Below are 19,817 nucleotides of genomic sequence, written 5' to 3' on the forward strand. Positions count from 1 at the left end.
ATACTAATTATTCCCTCTTTTGATATTAGAGCTGCACAGCCATACAACTTGGGAAAGTTTGATGCAGTATTTTGAAAAGAAGATTTATGTAGCAGGGAGGTTTCCTCACACTTCCTCAGTTGGTTTTCTAAGTCTTTCTTCAGAAGATGGCCCCTCAGAGTGGTCCTCAGCCACTTGCACAGATGTGATCCCGGTACGCTGGACCTGCTGCTAGCCATCCTCTCCACACCTGAAGGTCCCCACCACATCCCTCTTTCCTACCTTCACCATGAACTAGTTGCCCTGTTATCATACTGAGCCCCACTGCACTGCCTCGCTCCTATTCAGCTGGGTGTGTTCTACTTTACAGCCAACTTGGAATGCTGCAATTTGTAATCTAACAGAAGCTGGTTGCTTGGGATTTTCCTACATGGCAAGATACTGTACAGCAAGCCAGGCTGTGAATCTACAGTGACCCCACTTGCCACCTAGCAATCCACCATGCTGGTCTGGCTACAGCACAGCAAAAGTCACAGCACGAGGCTCAGCATCCTATGCTTTCAAGCAGCAATACACAAGCTGCCCTCTGGGTCCTTCACTGTGCTGCAGCAGGGTTAGGGTGACCAGATGTTCTGATTTTATAGGGACAGTCCCAATTTTTGGGTCTTTTTCTTATATAGGCTCCCCACCCCCATCCCGATTTTTCACAGTTGCTGCCTGGTCACCCTAAGCAGGGTCCACACAATAAGTTACTGTATGGAAAGCTAGTGCACTGTAGATGCACTCCCTGGCTTGCCATGCACTAATTCACTGTGAAGACATACCCCAGGGCTTGGAACATCAAAGCTCTGTTGTGGGTTAGGAGGGTATGCTATTGAATGTGGAGGAGGATAGACAGACAGATATCATAACACAGCACATCACAAAGGTATTTGTCTGAAAAAGACTTAAACAGGGACCAGAGTCAAATTGGGAGCCCAGAACCTGTGGGTTCTCTGTGGATTTCTAACCTATTCATCTATAGTTTTACACTGTCCACCACCATAGTGTCTGAGTAGCCACAGCTTAGGGTTTATCTAAGATCTGTCTGTGTACCACCTACCCCTAGCTCTGTGGGAACCCCAAAGATTTGGAGCTTTGGTTGGATATGGATAAGTGGCCAGATTTCAAAAGCTCCTCTGAACATACACCTCTAGCCCGATATAACGCGTTCCTCGGGAGCCAAAAAATCTTACCGTGTTATAGGTGAAACTTGCTTTGGCCTCGAACATTTCCATTATTAACAGTCACTTCCCGCCCCCTGACTGACCCCTCAGAACCCCCGACCCATCCAACTCCCCCCGCTCCTTGTCCCCTGACAACCCCCTCCAGAGACCCCCCTGTCCCTAATCACCCCAGAACCCCACCCCCTACCCAACCCCCCCATTCCCTGTCCCGACTGCCCCAACCCCTATCCACACCCCCGCCCCCTGACAGGCCCCCCGGGACTCCCACGTCCTATCAACGCCCCCGTTCCCTGACTGTCCCGCCCCCAGAACCTCCGAACCATCCAACCCCCCCCCGCTCCCTGTCCCCTGAGACCCTCTGCCTCTTATCTAACCCCTTGGCCCCGGCCCGGCACCCTTAACACGCCGCTCAGAGCAGCGTGTCGGAGCCAGACACGCTGACCCGTCGGAGCGTGCAGCTCCGCCCCCACAGTGTGCTGCTTTACTGCGTTATATCCGAATTTGCATTATATACGGGCCGCATTATATTGGGGTAGAGGTGTATCTTCACTCTGGGAACCCGACTGGCAGCCTCAGGAGATCAGGCTGCTTTGCAAGAACCCTACTACGTCCTAGTTTTCTCTGGAACAGAAACACCACAAGCACAGCCTCTCTTAGAGTACTTCTGCTTGCAGTCCTGACAGACCAGAAAGTTCCTCAGTCTGGGATTTCCCCCCCTCCCCCACAAACATTTACAAAGTTAACCTAACTTGTCTGAACCTCAAAGACGCTAAGGTTGGGCTGAAGATTAGGTCAGTTCTTACACCCCGATACCCAGCCTTAATCCATCCCAGTTCCCATTCCCAACTCCAGGAGTTGCTGTTGCTGGCGGCACGCTCAGGGCTAGAGTCTCCCCTCTGCTACAGCCTTTTTGCAGCACTCAGGCAGAGTGAAAGGGCCACAAAGATGGCTAAACCAGCTACCCGGAGATTCTTCCAGGGTAGGGAGACTCCCTGGGTGGCTCTGTGCCATTTCTCCTGTACAGTTGTGGCTGAAGGGAAAAAGAGTGTCTGGCCAGAGCACAGCTGCACTCTGGCTGTCCCAAGCTGCCAGAATGGCCTCCTGGGATCATGAGCAGTCAGGGACAGGCAACAACAGCCCTGAGGCTACTCTAACATACATTGGGGTCTGAACTAGTCCTTGTCTGGCCCCAGAATCAGAGATAATAAAAGGTGGTGTGTCAAGCCTCCTTGGCCCACCCCGCTCTGGTTGCTATGTTGAGTGAAGCTCAGCCAGTTTCCAGCAGCAGGGCCAAAGCATTGTGTTCAGTTAGTTTAAGGAAGTTTTGTTCGCCAATTCTCCAAGTGGCTGTTGGGAACCAAATAGCTCTACTGCCCTGTTGGGGCTCCAAAGTCCACAAGTTTCCATGTTTCCACATGAAAACGTCCATAGAGAAATTCAGGGGAAGCCCATGTCTGCATTCCCCTCTGGCCATTTTGGGACTAGTTGCTTTCATGGCAGCATGCATGGAAATACGGGTGTGTAGAACCCAGTTTCTCCCTCCTTGGGGGCATATGAAAGAAAAGAAGAGGGTGGTAAGTACATGGTACCTGGGGAATCCTGCTCAGACCAGTTCCAGTTTGCTATAACTGGAACAAACTGCACTCAGTTCAAAACCTTGACTAACAAGCCATCACTATCCCTCACTGGTAGATGCTAGAGCAGGGACAGAGATAGCAGAAGCAGGAGACTAGGCAGAGACAGCAGCTCCTGTGTGCCTTCAAGCTAAAAATTACCATCAACACCCAGCAACAATGCCAAAGTTTTAGAGAGGCCCAAGCTGCCATCTGACTCAGCGTCTAGGCAGGATATTGATTAGAGGGGCTATTCTTTATTCCTCTGCTATTGTTTGAGCACTCACTGCCCTTGAGACACCAGCAGCAGCCGTGGGAACCCAGCAGCTTTGGTGTTAAAAAGTGCTCTTATCACTACGCTGAGCAGAAAGGTCTCTGTTACAGATGGTGTGTCTGATAGGCAGAGAGAGGCATTATAACAGAGTGTCTTATTTGTAGCATGGAATGTATATTGGATGCCCAAACACACACCTCCTACACATATTACTTGATTTAGCTCATCAGCAATTCAGCGCTCCCTGACCCTGAACTATACAGGCTGTAATTAAAGAGGCTGCTCAGCGTATCAAATCCCTAAGCTGCCAGTAAGGTGCCAAGTGTACTGCGACTTGGAGGCAAGCCCTGTATGTGCTTCAGCAGCTAGACCTTGTAGGTGCTGCCTTGGTGGGTCCCCATAATCACCCAGACACATGGCTAAGGAAATGGGCATTTTACAAGGGCTGGCAGGAAAGGGAAAGTCTGCAGATATCCTAGGTACAGAGGCTTAAACAATTACAGTTCAAAGTGAGCAACAGTAGTTCTTGTTTGGGTCCCTGGGGCAGCCCAACTGAGAGTCAGAGCTTGTCTGGCCTAGTGCCTGGGTTGTTTTCTCCAGTCTGGTCTTTATTCAAACTTATAGGAGCTTACAGGTGTCCAGGCCAGGCTCAGTTAGTGTTTCCTAAACAGTGGAATGTTTTAATTGTATTAATTGTTTCAATGTATTAATTTAGATGGAACAAATGAACCAAAGGTATTAACATAACCCAGCCACAGTCCAACATTAAGCTGTGCTACACAAAGTTCAGGATTTGGTATACAAACTCCTTAGCCTGCTTAGTACCATGGCCAACACACCATCAGAGGACCTTTTAACCTTTTATTAGAGATTCAGAAAAGAAGCGGGGAAACAGTTACAGCATTTGAAATAGGAAGTATAGAATAATTTTAACAGCATCTCCTGGTCCCTTTAGCTAGAGAAAGTTTTTAGAAAGAATGGTTTCAGAGTAACAGCCGTGTTAGCCTGTATTCACAAAAAGAAAAGGAGTACTTGTGGCACCTTAGAAACTAACAAATTTATTTGAGCATAAGCTTTTGTAAGCTACAGCTCACTAGCTCACGAAAGCTTTATGCTCAAATAAATGTGTTAGTCTTTAAGGTACCACAAGTACTCCTTTTCTTTTTAGAAGGAATGAGACCCTTCCCTTACTTTACTCTCCTGTAGATGGTATCAAAGAAAGTAAGAATTGTCTTTCATATGGCAAGCCTCCTCCCTCACCCTGGATTCCTCTCTGCAAACAGCCCTCATACACTCCCACAGCAAGTTCAACACCAAGTGCTTTATTTACAGCATGATATACAAGTCCTTGTCTCCCCCCAGTTCCCCATAAGGCTTTTACCTTCTCCCTAAGCATAAGGCAATGCAGGGAAGAGATCTCACCTCCCTGAGATCCTGGGCTTCTCTGGACCTTCCTTCTAGCCTTTCCTTCTCCCACTTCCTATCTCTCTTTTAATTGTCCTCAGCTGAGGCACTAAATCACTTTGTTAATTGGTTAACCCTCCAGTCCTTATCCAATTATCTCCTCAGTTTGGCCCATGTGGGGACACCTGCCAAGTGTACAGAGTGGTGAGTCAGCTTTAGGCTACTCACCACTCTGTCACACTGTCCTTTCAGGGGAGGAGAAAGTATCTGAAGTGGGCTGGAACTGTTGGAGCCCTCCCATTGACATAGCACTGTCTACACTGGGAGTTAGGTTGGTATAACTGTATGGCTCAGTTTGTAGTGTAGACCAGGGATCAGAGTTTTATCCTCTCTGTAAACCTCCATCCACTAGAGGGTAACAGAATCTAAGCATTTGAGCCAGACTGATTTAATCTAGTAAAGGACAGGGGTGCTACCTGGTGCTACAGGATTCTGACCAACCAAATTCTGCCTGATTGCCTTTGGAGAGGTGAAACTAGTCACTGTGTATATACTACTGCTTGTTCTCCACTCACATTAGATTCCCAAACATCATCCCTTGGTTCTGTTGTTTCCATCTTTAGGGGACTTTGTTTGTTTCTATCTTTAAAAAAAATCAAAAGAAAAGAAAAAATCCTGTAGGCAGTGAGTGGACAAACTTGAACATTCAAATTCACTTGAAAGAAATCCAAAATGAAACCCCACAATGCATTGTTGTGTTGGTAGTGTAATCACAGGGTATTCTCTGTGTAGCATATTATTCTCGTGTCAAGAAACATTCTCCACAATGTTGCAGCACACCTTTCTCTGTAGGTGTTTATGTTTATTCACTTTTTTACAATCTGCTAATGGTGGGAATCAGCCAAACCCTTTAAAGAGCTGTCATTCTTCAGCTCAATTTCTTCCCCCAGTTTTAACCTATCAGGGCTCATCTATGGTTCTTCTCCAATTTTCAGGAAATAGACAACTAAGCAAAAAGTGAGTTGAACATTCAGTCATAGAGGGCTAAATCCTGTATCAAAGAAGTCAATGGGAGCAGGCTTGGGCTCTGAAAGATCCCCCAACACAACCTCTCTACCTGGGATATAGTTACTGGTCTCACTTCTACTCTGACTGTATGTACTACATTAAAACTGGCTCTTTGAAAGTTCCCACACCATAGTTTGCTTTTTAGACTACTGGTGCACAATGAGTAGATGTTCATAACTTCATAGATGTTAAGACATAGTCCGACCTCCTGTATTAACCAGGCCAAGACTGTCACCCATTAATTTCTGCATCAAACCCATGACTTCTGTTTGAACTGTAGCATATATTTTCCTAGAGCTGTTACCAGTAATGTCCATGTGATCTTTTTCATGATGAGCTACAATTAACTTAGAACCCAGAAGTGCATGAGTACTTCAAACCAGTGGTTCTCAACCAGGGGTATGTGTACCCCTTGAGGTACGCAGAGGTCTTCCAGGGGGTACATCAGCTCATCTAGATATTTGCCTAGTTTTACAACAGGCTACATAAAAAGCACTAGCAAAGTCAGTACAAACTAAAATTTCATACAGACAATACTTGTTTATACTGCTCTATATACTGTACACTGAAATGTAAGTACAGTTTTTGTATTCCAATTGATTTATTTTATAATTCTATGGTAAAAATGAGAAAGTAAGCAATTTTTCAGTAATAGTCGCTGTAACACTTTGGTATTTTTATGTCTGATTTTGTAAGCAAGTAGTTTATAAGTGAGGTGAAACTTGGGAGTACGCAAGACAAATCAGACTCCTGAAAGGGGCACAGTAGTCTGGAAAGGTTGAGAGCCACTACTTCAAACTATTCCTCCCAACAGTCATTATCTTGCATTTGTCTACAAAGAATTTCACCTGCCACTATGCTCTTGAATCACCTTGTTTTATTAGGTTCCTCTGGAGTTCCTCACAGTCGTCCCTGGCCTAGACTAACCTAAACAGTACACAGACTCTAGCTGGTATAGAATGTTGCTGCCTGCCTTCTCCATGGTTTAGGCTGCCGTAAGCATATCAGGTCTATCCCACATCCCTCCACTGGCTCCCAGTCTGATCAAGCCCCAGCTACATTAAAGACCAAATTTTAATTTATGATCTGCCGCTACAGCTGCGTTCCTCTGGGACAATGCAGATCTCAAAGCCTAGGACAATATGCATGACAGCTGGGGACAAAGCATTTTCTGCCAAGGAGAGCTGGCTACAAAACAATTTTCCAGAGGAGATCAGGTGAAGACCTTCCTCTCCGAGAAAGTCTTTCCACCATAAGTGTCGCTCACAGTATTGATACCCACTTCTACCCCAAAAATCCCAACCAAAACAAAAAAAGTTACCCTGAAACATATCAACCTTAAAAAAAGTAAGTAAAATCTAAAAAAAGCAAACTCCATCAGAAGCACAATTTTGAGCCTGGAAAGGAAGAAGTGCAAGAGACCTCACTAGGACTTAGCTATTGCTCTTGATTTTACATGGAAGGTGCTCAGATACTACAGGGATAGATGGCAGTACAAAACCCTAGTTAAGAAAGAAAATTTTGTGTCATTTCCATATTTGACCACCTCACTGTTCATCCCCTTGTCCAGATCACTAATAAAATAATATATTAAATATCATTGCTCTTACCAGGAATCTTTGGGGCACACCACTGTTAATCTCTTTCCATGTTGAAAACTGACAAAACTATTCCTGCTCTTTATTTTCTATCATTTAGTTTCTGATCCATAAAAGAACTTCCCCTCTCAGCCTGTGACTACTTGTTTTTTCTTAATAATCTCTTGGGAGGGTCTTTGCCCAAGGCTTTTTGAAAAGCCAAATACATTGTTTCCCCCAGGTCTCCTTTCTCTACTATTATACTGACATGTTTGAACAATTTGAGTAGATTGAAGAGTCACAATTTATCTTTACAGAAGCTGTGCTGATCTTTCCCTGTTATGGACCTGATCCAGTGTCCATTGAAGTGAATGGGAGTCTCCTCAGGCCACGAACCATGTTCACCCAGGTGTTTTATAACTCTCTATTTAATTGTTGCTTCCACCAATATCCTAGTTCTGGTCCAGGCCCTGGCTCGCTAGTCTGTATTCCTAGTGCCTTTTTTAAAAAATAGAAGAAACATTTCTTCCCTCCAGTTCTCCAGTAGATCAGTTGGTTTGAATCAGAGATTGGCTATTTTTGTGAGCTGTTGAGGCACTTCATTCTGAAGTTCCTTCTGAACCCTTCAGTCTGGACCATCTGTTCCCAGTGACATTCTGCTCTCTAATTTATCAGTTTGTTCCAGCATCTCCCCTTCCGACACTTTGGGAGACAATGCCTCAGCTTGGCTTCTGGCACTAAAAAGAGTAGGGGCCTGATCCAAAGTCCTCATTCCCCACACCCCATCTGCCCGCCTACCCACCTGCCTGTCCTCCAGTTGGCTTTGCACCTCTCTGAGACCAAAACATCTTTAAAATCATCTTCAACAGCTACCTGAGGATCCCCCTGATGTAGGGGAATGCGCTCATAGTGTAGCGCTGGCCTGGGTGGCCCTACTTCACCCACTCCTTGCCCCAGCATCAGAGAGGAGTGACAGGGATGTCAAAGCGAACCTGGAGCACAGCTGTTACTTTGGCAATTCCAGCAGCAGAACAGCCCCTTGGGTTCTTGCAGTCAATTGCAATTTAGAGCAGTCCTGAAGCTGCACTAAGTAATGCCAGGGATGAAATGGCCCCAAGCAGTCCCAAAGACTGGAGGGGTGTAATGGTGGCTTAACGCAAAAAAGTTATGTATCTTCTCTGCAATGTCCTTGTTCTCCCTGACTGCAATGTAAAACCCAAGTATGTGTGAGTGTCCCTCCATAATTGTGCTCCTTCATTTCACCACCTACTACATGACAGCTAGAAAAATTGCAGTGGCTGTGATGACCATCCATTTCAGTGAGTTAAATGGTAAATAATAGCAGAAGGAGAAAGAAATGAAGAGGTAGAGGGAGAAATCTTTACATATTTCTGGCTATGACTTGGGCTGAATGCTTCAAATGTATGAATCACCTCCAAATTCATCCCTTTCTCACAGCTGAACTGTGACGCTTCCCGGGAGTACCCAAGGTTGTGAGACACCTCGCCCTTAGCATGACAAAGCCTTGTCTGTGCCTGCCTGGGGTCAGCTCCCCAACTCCACCAGCCATGGGCAACATAAGCACTCCCCTTTCAGTCTGCCCAGGCTTCGCTACCCCTCTGCTGGTAAGCAATAGGCCCACTCCAACCCCCGAGCCCTCCATCATCCCCCTGGAGTGTCCAATCCCTGGCCCACTGGATACTCGCAGTACTCACAGATCCGCCATTCCCAAAGCAAGAGTACACCTTAGCTTACCAGTTTCATCTCAGGATCACCGCTCAGCCCCACTTACAGCACTTAGATGTGTTTATAGTGAAAACAAGTAAATGTTTATTTAACAAAGAATGGAGATTTGAGAAGAAGAAAGTAGAATAAATGGAAACAAAAGATAACATATAAAATAAAATTGTAACACCCTTTCTAGAGCCTAAACTTAACTAGCAAGATATTCCCCTGTCTCATAAAGATTAGTTCACCCCAAGTGCTTCTCCCAGCATTAAACAGCCAGACCAGCTATGATCCTACATTCATAAGACAAGCCAGCCGGCAGCCTTTTTCCTAGGTAAAGGATATCTCGGTGTATTTCTGCACCCCCAGATATAATTCAAACAATCCGCAGTCTTGTAAACAATGTAACCCCTGGTGCTTGTTTTTTCCTGTTGAGAATCTCCCCTGTAGACTTCACAATCTTTAGCATTTTGCTCACTTGATTATGATTTTTCTCAGACTGTAAATAGGTATTTATTGTGAAGTATACAACACTCAATCTACATATAGCCAGGCAACTAGATAAGTATCTCCTGCCTGAAAGAAACTTGTTTACCTTCTGGTGATAAACTCACAGCTCTTAAGATCATAATTATCAGTACATAAACATATCTCCTTACGTAACATCCACACATATATTTCACAATGATTATGATGATCACTGTGACACAGGCTTTCAGTAGAGACCTTACATGACACTCGATGAACTATTATGTAGAAATCAGACCCAGGGGATCTCTGTACTCCCATGCACTCCTGCAACCTCTGCCACTTGACACCAAGAGGTCCCTAGGTCATATAAACCTACTCTAAAGCAGGAGTAGCCAATTATTTTTTGTCAAGGTCCAAATTTCTTGGTCAAGGTATAGTCAAGGTCCAGACTCCAGAGAAACATTTTTCACACTGTAAGTGCCCCTGTTCAATGAACACATACAGTGCTGTGCACTAGTAATATAACCAGGGCCTACTGCTTAATATTTTTAGTACATTAAATGAAAAATCAAATCAAATCACCATATAACCTAAAAATAACCTCCAACAAAGTTGCAATAAATTACTTTGAGAAAGTACATGGATAAAATGTCAAATAGATGCAAAAAATAGCATTAAAACACTTTCAGACAATTGTTTTAAGTTTTGAGATTACCAAGAGTATTAACTTAGGTTTTGTCAAATAAAATTATTGTAGGCATATATGTATATAAGTTGATAGATAAACATATTTGCAACTTTCAAGCCTTTAGTGGTTTATTTAATATTAGTATCAGAGTTTGAAAGAAAATAACAGTGCACATGAACTCTTCATCTTTTATGATTCAAGTCTTTCCTACAACAAATACACACCCACCTACACGTGTATTAAGCAAAAGAATCATGAATAATTACTGTGAAATTGTTAAAACTGTAGTGTCACTACTGAAAATGTAATTTTATACAGCAATACAATTTTATAATATGGGTGAATAATGTATAATTAATAATCAGTGGGAAAAGTGACAGGTCCTCTGCTGGACAAGGGGCTTGAAGTTTGGAGTGAGTTCAGTCAATGCAAGACAGGCAATTGCACTGTTGATTATCAGTCAGAATGAAGCAATTATGTGATTGAATGTTATTCATTGTTGAGAATGCCAACTCACACACGTATGTTGAGCCAAACGTAGACAAAATGTTAAATGCCACTTTCCTCAAGTGTGGATACTTGGAGTCCAGCACAGGTTGTCCAGAAAGTTTCAGGTGTAGTTTCAGTGTGTTGCACCTTAAGTACTTAATCTGCTTATAAATCAGTAAGCTCCAGCAGTAGTTTTGCTTTTTCAACATCTGGAAAGGATGCTTTTGCTTGATCACACCATGTGCCATATGCTTGGGTTCCTTACCAACAGAATGGGTTCCTTACAAACAGAGAGATGTCTTTAACACCTTCAAATTCTTGGAACCTCTGCAGCAAGTTTTGAAGAAGCCTGTCCAGAGATGATGCCATCAGATTCACATCTGCATTGTCCTGGCAGCTTAGCAGCATCAAGAAATGCAGCATCTTCCCAGTTTCCAAATCACTTTTGAAGAGACTCAGTTTGTTCTGAAGTGAAGTGACACTGCCGTGGAAATTCACTACATTGCGATTTCACCCCTGTAACTTCGAGTTGAAATCATTTAAGTGGCCTGTTAAATCAACAAAGAAGGCCAGGTTGTTCATGTTTGTGACATCCCTCAGAAATACATGTAGTTCTTCTGCCTTTTTCCCTGGAATGTTATGTACATATTCTTCCACATGAACTCAGATTTCCCACTGCCTTCTTAGTACTTGCTCTCTGCTCAGCCAAAGGATGTCATTATGAACCAACAGGTCATCGTAATCAGCAGAAACTTCTGAAATAAATTTTTTGAACTATCTGTGTTGCAGTGATGACTTGGATTGAAGGAAGTTGACAAGTTTAATCACCACTGATATTACATTGTGCAAAGCTAAAGTGCGGTTTGGTGGATTACACAGGGACAGGAAATCAAATTCGAGTTCAGACCTTGCAGACGTTTCACAAGCCCTTGGTGATTACCAATCATGGAAGGAGCACCATCTGTTGTAATTGACACACTCTGACTCACGTCAAAACCTTCATTAGACAAAACAGTTTGAACAGTATTAAACAAATCCTCATTTGTCGTGCAATTGTTATGTAGTATAAGGAACAACAAATCCTCCACAAATTTCTCTCCACCAAAAAAGCCAGGCATACAGCCATGGGCGGCACGTGAATCACAGGCTTTGAGAGGCTAGCCCCCAGCTCTGCCCCTTCTGCCCGAGGCCCCGCAGCCCCACTGGAACCCAGAGCCTGGTGGGACCACCAGGGAGTGGGTGGGGTCACACAGGGCTGTTTGGGGAGGCTCAGCCTCCCCTGGCCTGCGATACCTGCCACCCATGCATATGTAGTAGCTGAATTGTATCCCTGACATCATAGGATTCGTCCACTGCCATGGAAAATTTTCCCATTTTCTGTTTCTCAACAACTGCTTGAAAACGTCTTGCACTATCATCTCAGTGTGCCTAATAGCTGTTGTGTTTGAGACTGGCAGTTGTATGAAAGCATCAACAATGTCTTTCTTTTCTGCAAAAAAGGTTTCAGCTGTAGTAACCATACACTGCTTAATAATATCTGTATCTGAACAAGGTTTCCTGTGTTTTGCCATTACCCACACACATCTCAATGAAGCTTCAACTGCCTTTTCCTGATCATAAGTAGCCTTTGAAATAATATTTGTGCTCTGAAAATATGCATTCTTTAATGAAGCGATCTTGTCTGATCTTAAACAGGAGCCCAGTGGATATTTGTGATCAAATTCCATGTGCTTCATTTCGTATTGCTGTTTGATGTTCCCACTTAGCAATGGCCACAGTCTCTGTACAAATTAAACATACTGGTCGACCTTTTGAATGTTGTGGCAAAATAAAGCGTCAGTCCACTCTTCTTTAAATGAACCCCATTTGGTGTCACCTGTCCTTTTTTTACTTCTTTTTTTGCTTTGCTGCCATGTTTAAACGCAGTGCCATTAAACGTCAGAAGTGCAGGAGGCAGGACTACCTTGGCTCTGGAGCTCTGCACCCCTGCCCCCCCCCCACAAGGCAGGGACAGGGGGTGCAGGGAGGGAGAGGAGAAAGGGGAGAGGCATAAGAGCCCTCCCCTTGTCACAGGAGTAGAGGGAAGGGAAGAGCAGAGCTGCCCCAAGACACTGAACTCTTTCTTCTCCTTCCTGACTCCTGAGGGGCAGCAGGGGTAGAGAGCATTGCCTGCTTCCTGCAGCAACCCTGACTGGCAGCAAGGGAGAACACAGCCAATCAGAGGCAGTTTCTCCAAGACAGACAGGAACTATGCACCCCTCAGCAGCTTAGGTGGAATTGTGGACATTTTATTTGTGGGGTTCGTGACCTAGGGGCGCCATTTCAAATTTTGATGGGGGAAGCAACTTTAACCATGGTTCCAGGGGCTGTTTGGCTGTCAGCCCTGGGGCGGCAGGGCACCCACTGTCAGCCCTGCATGTGGTGGGGCTCGGCCTGTCAACCCTGCACGCCAGCCAGGGCTCCCGCTGTCAGCCCCACATGTCTGGCAGGACTCCAGCTGTCACCCCAGTGGGGCTCCCATGGGAGCAGGTGCACCATTTAGAAAGGGTGGGGGGTCATCCCCCGCCCCGAGTTTTGTGTCAGACCCAGGCAGCTGGGGCTCCCGTTGTCAGTCCCGGGTGTGGCAGGACTCAGGCTGGCGGTGCTCCCACTGTGAGCTCCGGCAGGTGCGCAGGGCTGACAGAAAACCCAGGGAGAAGGTGCCTCTCTGCCCTCCCTAAATGGTGCCCCTGCTGTGACCATCTTTGACCAGGGGCACACAAAGCACTGTTGCCACAGTTGGGCTAAACTGCAGGTGGGACTGAGCTGCAGATGCACCTTCTGGCCTCTTGAGTGCGCTGTGGCCCCTGTGGAGCAGGCAGTCAGGTGCCTTTGCTGATGCTGCTCCTCAGTCACAGGCACCAGTGGTGGCCTGTGGTGGTGGCAGCAGCAGGTGAGGGGCACAGTATTGGTGCCAGGCTCCTCCACCTTACCCCAGAGCCCCAGCTCCCCCAAGCCTCCAGCATGTGGCCAGTCACTCCTCTACCCGCACTAGCACCCCCTGCACTGACTGCCCATGGCTCCCCCCAGAGTTTTGCAGTCTGGTCAAAAACATCTGGCAGTCTGGATTTGGCAGGCAGTCCGCCTCTTGACTCCCCCTGCTCTAAAGTGTGTTGAACTGCAAATAAAAACTCAGTATCCATCTCCTTAGCAAAGTGCAGCTTGCCATTCATTCAGCAGTCCCAGTACCTTCAGCACATGCCATCACTGACCTGCTTGCAATTCCCTTAAAGTTACTCTAGCTAGCTATCTCTCCAGGTTTTTATACTGGTGCCCATCACCATGGTGTCTGCCTTAGTGACTGATTTTAGTTTGCTGCAGGAATATAAATCTGATTCATAGTGGAGTAAATTACTACTGGGAATGTTTTCTCAAAGAATCTTTTTTTATACTGAGCACCCTGGGACAGACTCCATGGGCAAGAAGAAGAGTCACACCTAGCTGGAGAGGGAGAAATAGGAAGGTTTGTTCAGGCTTTAAGAAGGGTCCAAGCCCTGGACTGGAAGGAAAAAGATTTGCCCAGACCTTGCTGATGGGCATGGGAAGAAGGGTTCTCCCAACTTTTTGCAGGAGAGGGAGAAGGTGGTGCTTGTGGGTCTAGATGGTAGGAGACACCTATTGTTTCCATGGTTTAGAGAAGCATTGTAACTTCTGCATGCTAGAGCTAAGCTGAATCTTTGAACCTGCTAAGGTTCCCATCTCTCATCCCTTGAGTATCCAATGGCATTAATAGCCATAACAACAGCTCTCAGGGCAGTATCTCTCATGTGTTCCAAACAATCTGGGATCTGCAGACAAATGCTGATATCTAAGCCCAATAATTGGAACAGGTTGCTCAGCATTTTCCTATCAAAATATTTCAAGGCCCTTTAGATTCCTTTCCAGAAAGCCCCAGTCTGCAGCCATCTGTTCTCCTACATAAACTCAGAACTCACTATTATTGCCATAAAATTACTCACGGCAGAAACACAGAATCATGCAGATGAGGCTATATAAAAAACTTTTACCAGATGTTATGTGATGCTACATTATTCCATGCCACATATTTCAGAGCTTCCTCCTACTTTTGTGCGCTGTTGTTACCTTACCTGAGACTGGAAATTAGTTCTGAACAGGGACTGACCTGTGCAAATGGTCAGAATTCCCATTTTCCCATCCATCCTACCCTCTGGAAAAATTCTGCATGGCTTTGAACCATTTCCATTTATATTTTCCATTGCCTTTTCTGTGGACTTATCCCATTGTGTCCCTGATTTGGTGACAACACTCCCAAATATGGAGTGCATTGTTTGGAAACCAGTCTTGGGTTCCCTTTGATATTAGAAGAACCAGCTGAAGTTGTTTTCCTTCTTCAGGGGAAGGGGGGGAGGGCACAACAAGGGCTAATTATTAGCTTAGTCCACATGGGTATCACATGTGAGAACCATCTATCCCACTAGCATGTGCCTCTTGGTTTCTCACACTCGGAGAAACACAAATCGTGCTCAAGCTTTCCTCAGGATTTGTTAAGGTCATTCTTATCACCTCAGATGTCTCGGCATTTCCTCTTGTTTTTGGTTTTTAAACAACATAATTGATGTTTTCCCACAGGCTTTTCTCAAGGGGACTGATTCCATATTTGCGGACTGCCTGGATAGGTTTAGCTGAAATAAAATTGTTTCTTAGCCACATCAATTTCTTTTAATGACTTTTAAACATTCCTCCCAAAGCAAGCTCCCCTTTAGTTAATATCAATAACTAATCCAATGCTATCATGAAATTCCTGCATGAATTCATATGTGGTTTGTCCCAGAAAAGATTTGGACCAGTACCAGCCCACTTTGGTACCATGTGACAGTCACACGATCAGTGAGATGCAAAAACACCAACTCTCAATGGGAACACGTAGGTGAGGGTTATGAAGTTTGTGTGCATTTTATGTTAGAAGTTCTAAATCCCAGGATCCTACCTCATATTCCCTCCTTCTGATTTCAAATGCAGGATGCATATTCACTGGCAAGTGGAAGGAAGTGATTCCCATCCCATCATTATTCTGCAGCAACCACCTCAGGCCATGCAGAGACACAATGAGAAATTGCACAAAAAGTCTATCCTGCTCTCTTTGGGCGAGGAAGGTCACTACAATGCAAAGCCTTGAGAGGCAAGGGGCAAGGAAATTCTCCAAACAAACTAGTCAAATATTGCCCATTATATAACATAAGGCTTCCCAATGCTAGTCAATTGCCCAACACATATCATTCAAATTCTACCCAACAGTCCCTCATGATTCATACTTTGCCCTGTGCTTTGATCATAACCATTAAGAGTTCTACATAAATCCAGGGGCTTCATTTTCCCTGTTTCCTTAACACACTGCCGGTTCTTATTTGCAATGCTTGGTTGGAGGGCCATTAAAAAATGAATCCAATGTTGTGTTTTACTATGAAGGCCAAGGTGCCCAGAAATACAGGTAAGGATGGATGAGCAGGTTCACACAAAATATGAATAGAACAAAAAAACCTTCACTCATCCAGAAAGTGGAATTGGATATAAAACTTTACTGAACTTTAAAAAAGTTCAGTGCAATGTTGTCTTTTTCTTGTCACGTTTTTCCAGTGAATTTTGGTGCTGGTGCAAGGTGCCAGACTGATAAGACCTGGAAGGTGAAGTCCACAGTGGGCATCCCTACCTCACTGCCAGGAGCATAGGGGCCGACTCCGTAGATGCTCCGGGGCTCAAGCACCCGTAGAAAAAAAGAGCGGGTGCTCAGCACCCACCAGCCACCGTGGTTCCTGTGGCTCCCAGGCTGGCTGTTTGGCAGGCCCCAGGACTGAGGCACTCAGGGAAGGGGGGCAAAAAGAAACAAGCGCCTGGCAGGTGGGGAGGACTTGGGAGAGGGGGCGGAGTAGGGGCAGAAAGAGGCGGAGCAAGGGTGGGGCCTGGGGAAGAGGCCTATGGGGAACTCAGGGCTGGAGTTATCCTAACAAAATAGCTTCAACCTTGTACTTCGTGTGTGTGTGTCTTTGGGCAGGGGTGTCTTCCTGTCTCCTTCCATTCACCGCTCTATTGCATGCTCTGCAGTTCTCAATAATACACCCACAGCACATCCTTCACCTGTATGAGACTAGACTGACCAACTGGTCAGAACCCTTGTCACCGGAGGTCTCCAGGGACGGGTAATTGAACAGAGAGGTTTTCACCTCTAGATTAGTGCTTTGAATCCAGCCCCAGTTGGTAGTGATCAAAGCTTATCAGGGAAGGCAGGCCTGTGTTATCTAATAACCTGATTAACCTCTATGAAAAGGGTACGAGGTTTTAGTCCAGTTCCTAGTCCACATCGCCAGAAAGACCACCACAATCGACACTGTCTGGCAGTGAGACAGGCCAAAGATGAATAGTCTCATGGAGAGTAAACACCCTCTTATTCCTAGAGGCAGTCACTCAGGGTTGAGACATGTTGGCTCGGCAGCATGAAGGTCGCACCTCCACTTGCCCATACTATAACTGCTTTGTTCAGAGAAGACTTCAGTCTCTGAGGCTGTCCACAGCACTAACATCACTAATAAAAAGAGCGGACAATAAGAATATTTTCTTACTAATTTGTGCAATTAAATAGCTCTTAATTTTACCTACTGGGTCATGTCTTGAAACATTTTAAGAATGCTTCTAAAGATAGCAATCAGGCTTTGGGCAATATGCCCTGTCAAAGGAACCCCTTGTGCTTCAGGGCAATGCTATTACTGCCATAACGGCCAGTTCAGCACTATGCCTCTTCTGCTGCAAACCCTTTCATCATGTTTCCCCAAGAGATTTCTGTCAGGGAAGGCTCCACACCTTATGGCGAGAGCACCGTGTTCAGGGTAGGATTGGATTCTGGGTTCTCTACCTCCCAAATAGGGTTACTCGTCATGGTTGTGGAGCAGGCCCCTTGTCCTCTTTTCCCACAGCAAAAATCATTTTCTTTGAAGTGAGGCAATTCACCTCTCACTCCTGTGTGTCATCCCCTCTTCACTCTCCCCATCACACCGTCTTACCTGTTCCCATCCAAAGGTTTCTCCACTGGCATGGTTTTCGTACACTTCTGGCACCATCCTCCCTCCAAGGCTTATGCTCTGGAGCCAGGAAGCCCTCCAGTGCCACAGCTAGCAGAGGCGCAGGTGGCCTCATGAAGCAGGTGCCAGCACTAGTCTCCTCCAGATGGCAGCACTCTGCAGATAGAGGTCCCAGAGTATTTTTACCTGGCAGTATCTGTCAGCTCAACAATTTCCAGGTTATCACATCTGCTTTCGTGATGCCAGACATGGAGTATCATCCTACATGGTGGCCTGTTATCTCTTTGCTGAGGGCACTAGCACAGTATATATCACAACTGACATACCATGGAATTAACATTTATGCACACTGGTAACTTTACCCACATGGGTAGCACCATCAAAGACAGTAGGACTATTCCCATACATAAAGTTACTCACATGCCCAAGTTTTTGCAGGATCAGAGACAACATGATTAATATGGAGAGAATACATAGTGATATGGCACCAGTATGCAGATTTTAGAGCTGTAAGCTTGAGATGACTGCATTACTTGTAAGTGACTTGTAAGCCATGAATAAGTTACACAGGTCACTCCAAACAGGTGCACCTAAAACATTTACTCTAACAAACACCATCATGAGTTTTGCCTGTGTCACATTTTAGAACAATGATACTTTAGAAATATTTTTGTATAGCTAATATCTGCTATAACCCCCTGCCAATAAAGCAGGCTATGTGAGGGCCTGCTTCAGCAATGCATTTAGGCAGGTGCTTCCCTATACGCACGTGCTTAAGTCTCAATGAACAAAAAAATGGGATTTAAATATGTCTTCAAAGTTAAGCATGTGCTTAAGGGCTTTGCTGAATGGGAATGCTGTGCTGAACCATGGCTTTAAAAGCTGTACAGAGCTCAGAGTGACAGACATTGTAAACATATTTTTTAAACCTCTACGAACATACCTTTTCTATATATCAGGCTGTTGCAGTTTTGAGAGCCAGTATCTTGGGATCTTCCAGAGATCATGCAATCACACAGCTCTCTTATGAGACGTAGCAGGTAACTCTAGCCCTAGCGGATTATGACAAAAGACACCGGATCACACCTTAAACCTGTCACTGATCCAGGACTGAATATTGTCCAAGACTTTAGAGAGCAGAGGAATTTTAAATCCCTGCTTTTCGAGCTGCTCAGAGGTTGGGAGTGTGAGAATTTTGAAACTGTGCTGGCTCAGTGCCTTTCAGCATCAGTCTCTCAGGCACCTGTTCCTGCATCATTGAAGTTAGTGATGAGTTTCACCATTGTGTTCAAAGGGAGCAGGATAAGGCCACAATTAAGTAATTAGCACCGTAAGCAATGTTGCTGCTTTGTGATAAAGGGATTTTGCCAATGCTTAGAACCTAGTTCCCTTTTTTATTCTCTCTCTTGTCGGTGCAAACAGTGAAAGTGCTCAGAGAGGGCTAGCCAACCTGAACATTTTATGCTTGCAAATGTAGCAGCATGGCTCTCCACTCTCTTATACCAGCATGATTCCAGTGACCTTAATAGAGTCATGTCACCAATATGCGGGTATAACCATGTGGAGGAGCTGATTGCAGCTAGTTTGGAGCAATGTAAATATTTTTAATAGGCCAATGGTAATGCACTGGACTGTAACTGTGGAGATTAGAGGTCTATTCGTGGCCCTGCCATTGGCCTGATGTATTTTTTTCTCCTTTGCATAGCTCAAAATGGCTGAAGAAATGTTCCCCTCAAACTATTACTTAAAGGCAAAGGCTGAGCTAAGACTTAGCATGGAAGATTTCCATCAGCAAGGAGATTTTTTTTGTGGTGCCTTGGAAAAGTGTGGGTGGACATTCATTTTATCATGAAAATCCCACCATAAACATAGCAGTTGCCCACCCTAAACTCCTACTTTCACCTTTCAACAATTAGAAATGTCTGCTCCCTTTTGATTTTTTTACTTTCCTTTGTTTTCACAAAGACAAACAGGAATGAAATTGTGAGGCTTGTCATCAGCCCTTTAAATAAATAGCCCTGCCATCTTTTCAGTAGTTTGACAAGTTGGTTCCAAGCCCCGGGGAGGAAGCTAATAAACTTTTAGTTGCTTTGCTATTGTTTTCCTAAAACAATTTGACTTCCTTTCTGATAACCCCAAATCCTTCATTAAAAATAGAGTAGCTGGGAGCCAGAGGAAGAGCTGAACTTGGGCCAAGTTGCTGCTTAAAATACAGCCTGCGTAAGATCAC

At 45.1% G+C, this 19,817-nt stretch overlaps 1 protein-coding gene across 2 annotated transcripts in view; it reads right to left on the reverse strand.

Annotated features, from left to right (window-relative positions):
• Nucleotides 1-19,817, reverse strand: part of GJA8 (gap junction protein alpha 8) — a 113,444-nt gene that overhangs the window by 43,114 nt on the left and 50,513 nt on the right. Inside the window, exon 2 of one of the 2 annotated variants that reach the window (XM_074971827.1) lies at nucleotides 17,570-17,743. The exons of the other annotated variant lie outside the window; for it this stretch is intronic. The gene's annotated coding sequence lies outside the window, so the exon portion shown is untranslated. The remainder of the gene's footprint in view (nucleotides 1-17,569; nucleotides 17,744-19,817) is intronic. 2 annotated transcript variants of the gene reach the window in all.

This window comes from Natator depressus, chromosome 1 (assembly GCF_965152275.1).
Source record: "Natator depressus isolate rNatDep1 chromosome 1, rNatDep2.hap1, whole genome shotgun sequence".
NCBI classification, from domain to species: domain Eukaryota; kingdom Metazoa; phylum Chordata; order Testudines; family Cheloniidae; genus Natator; species Natator depressus.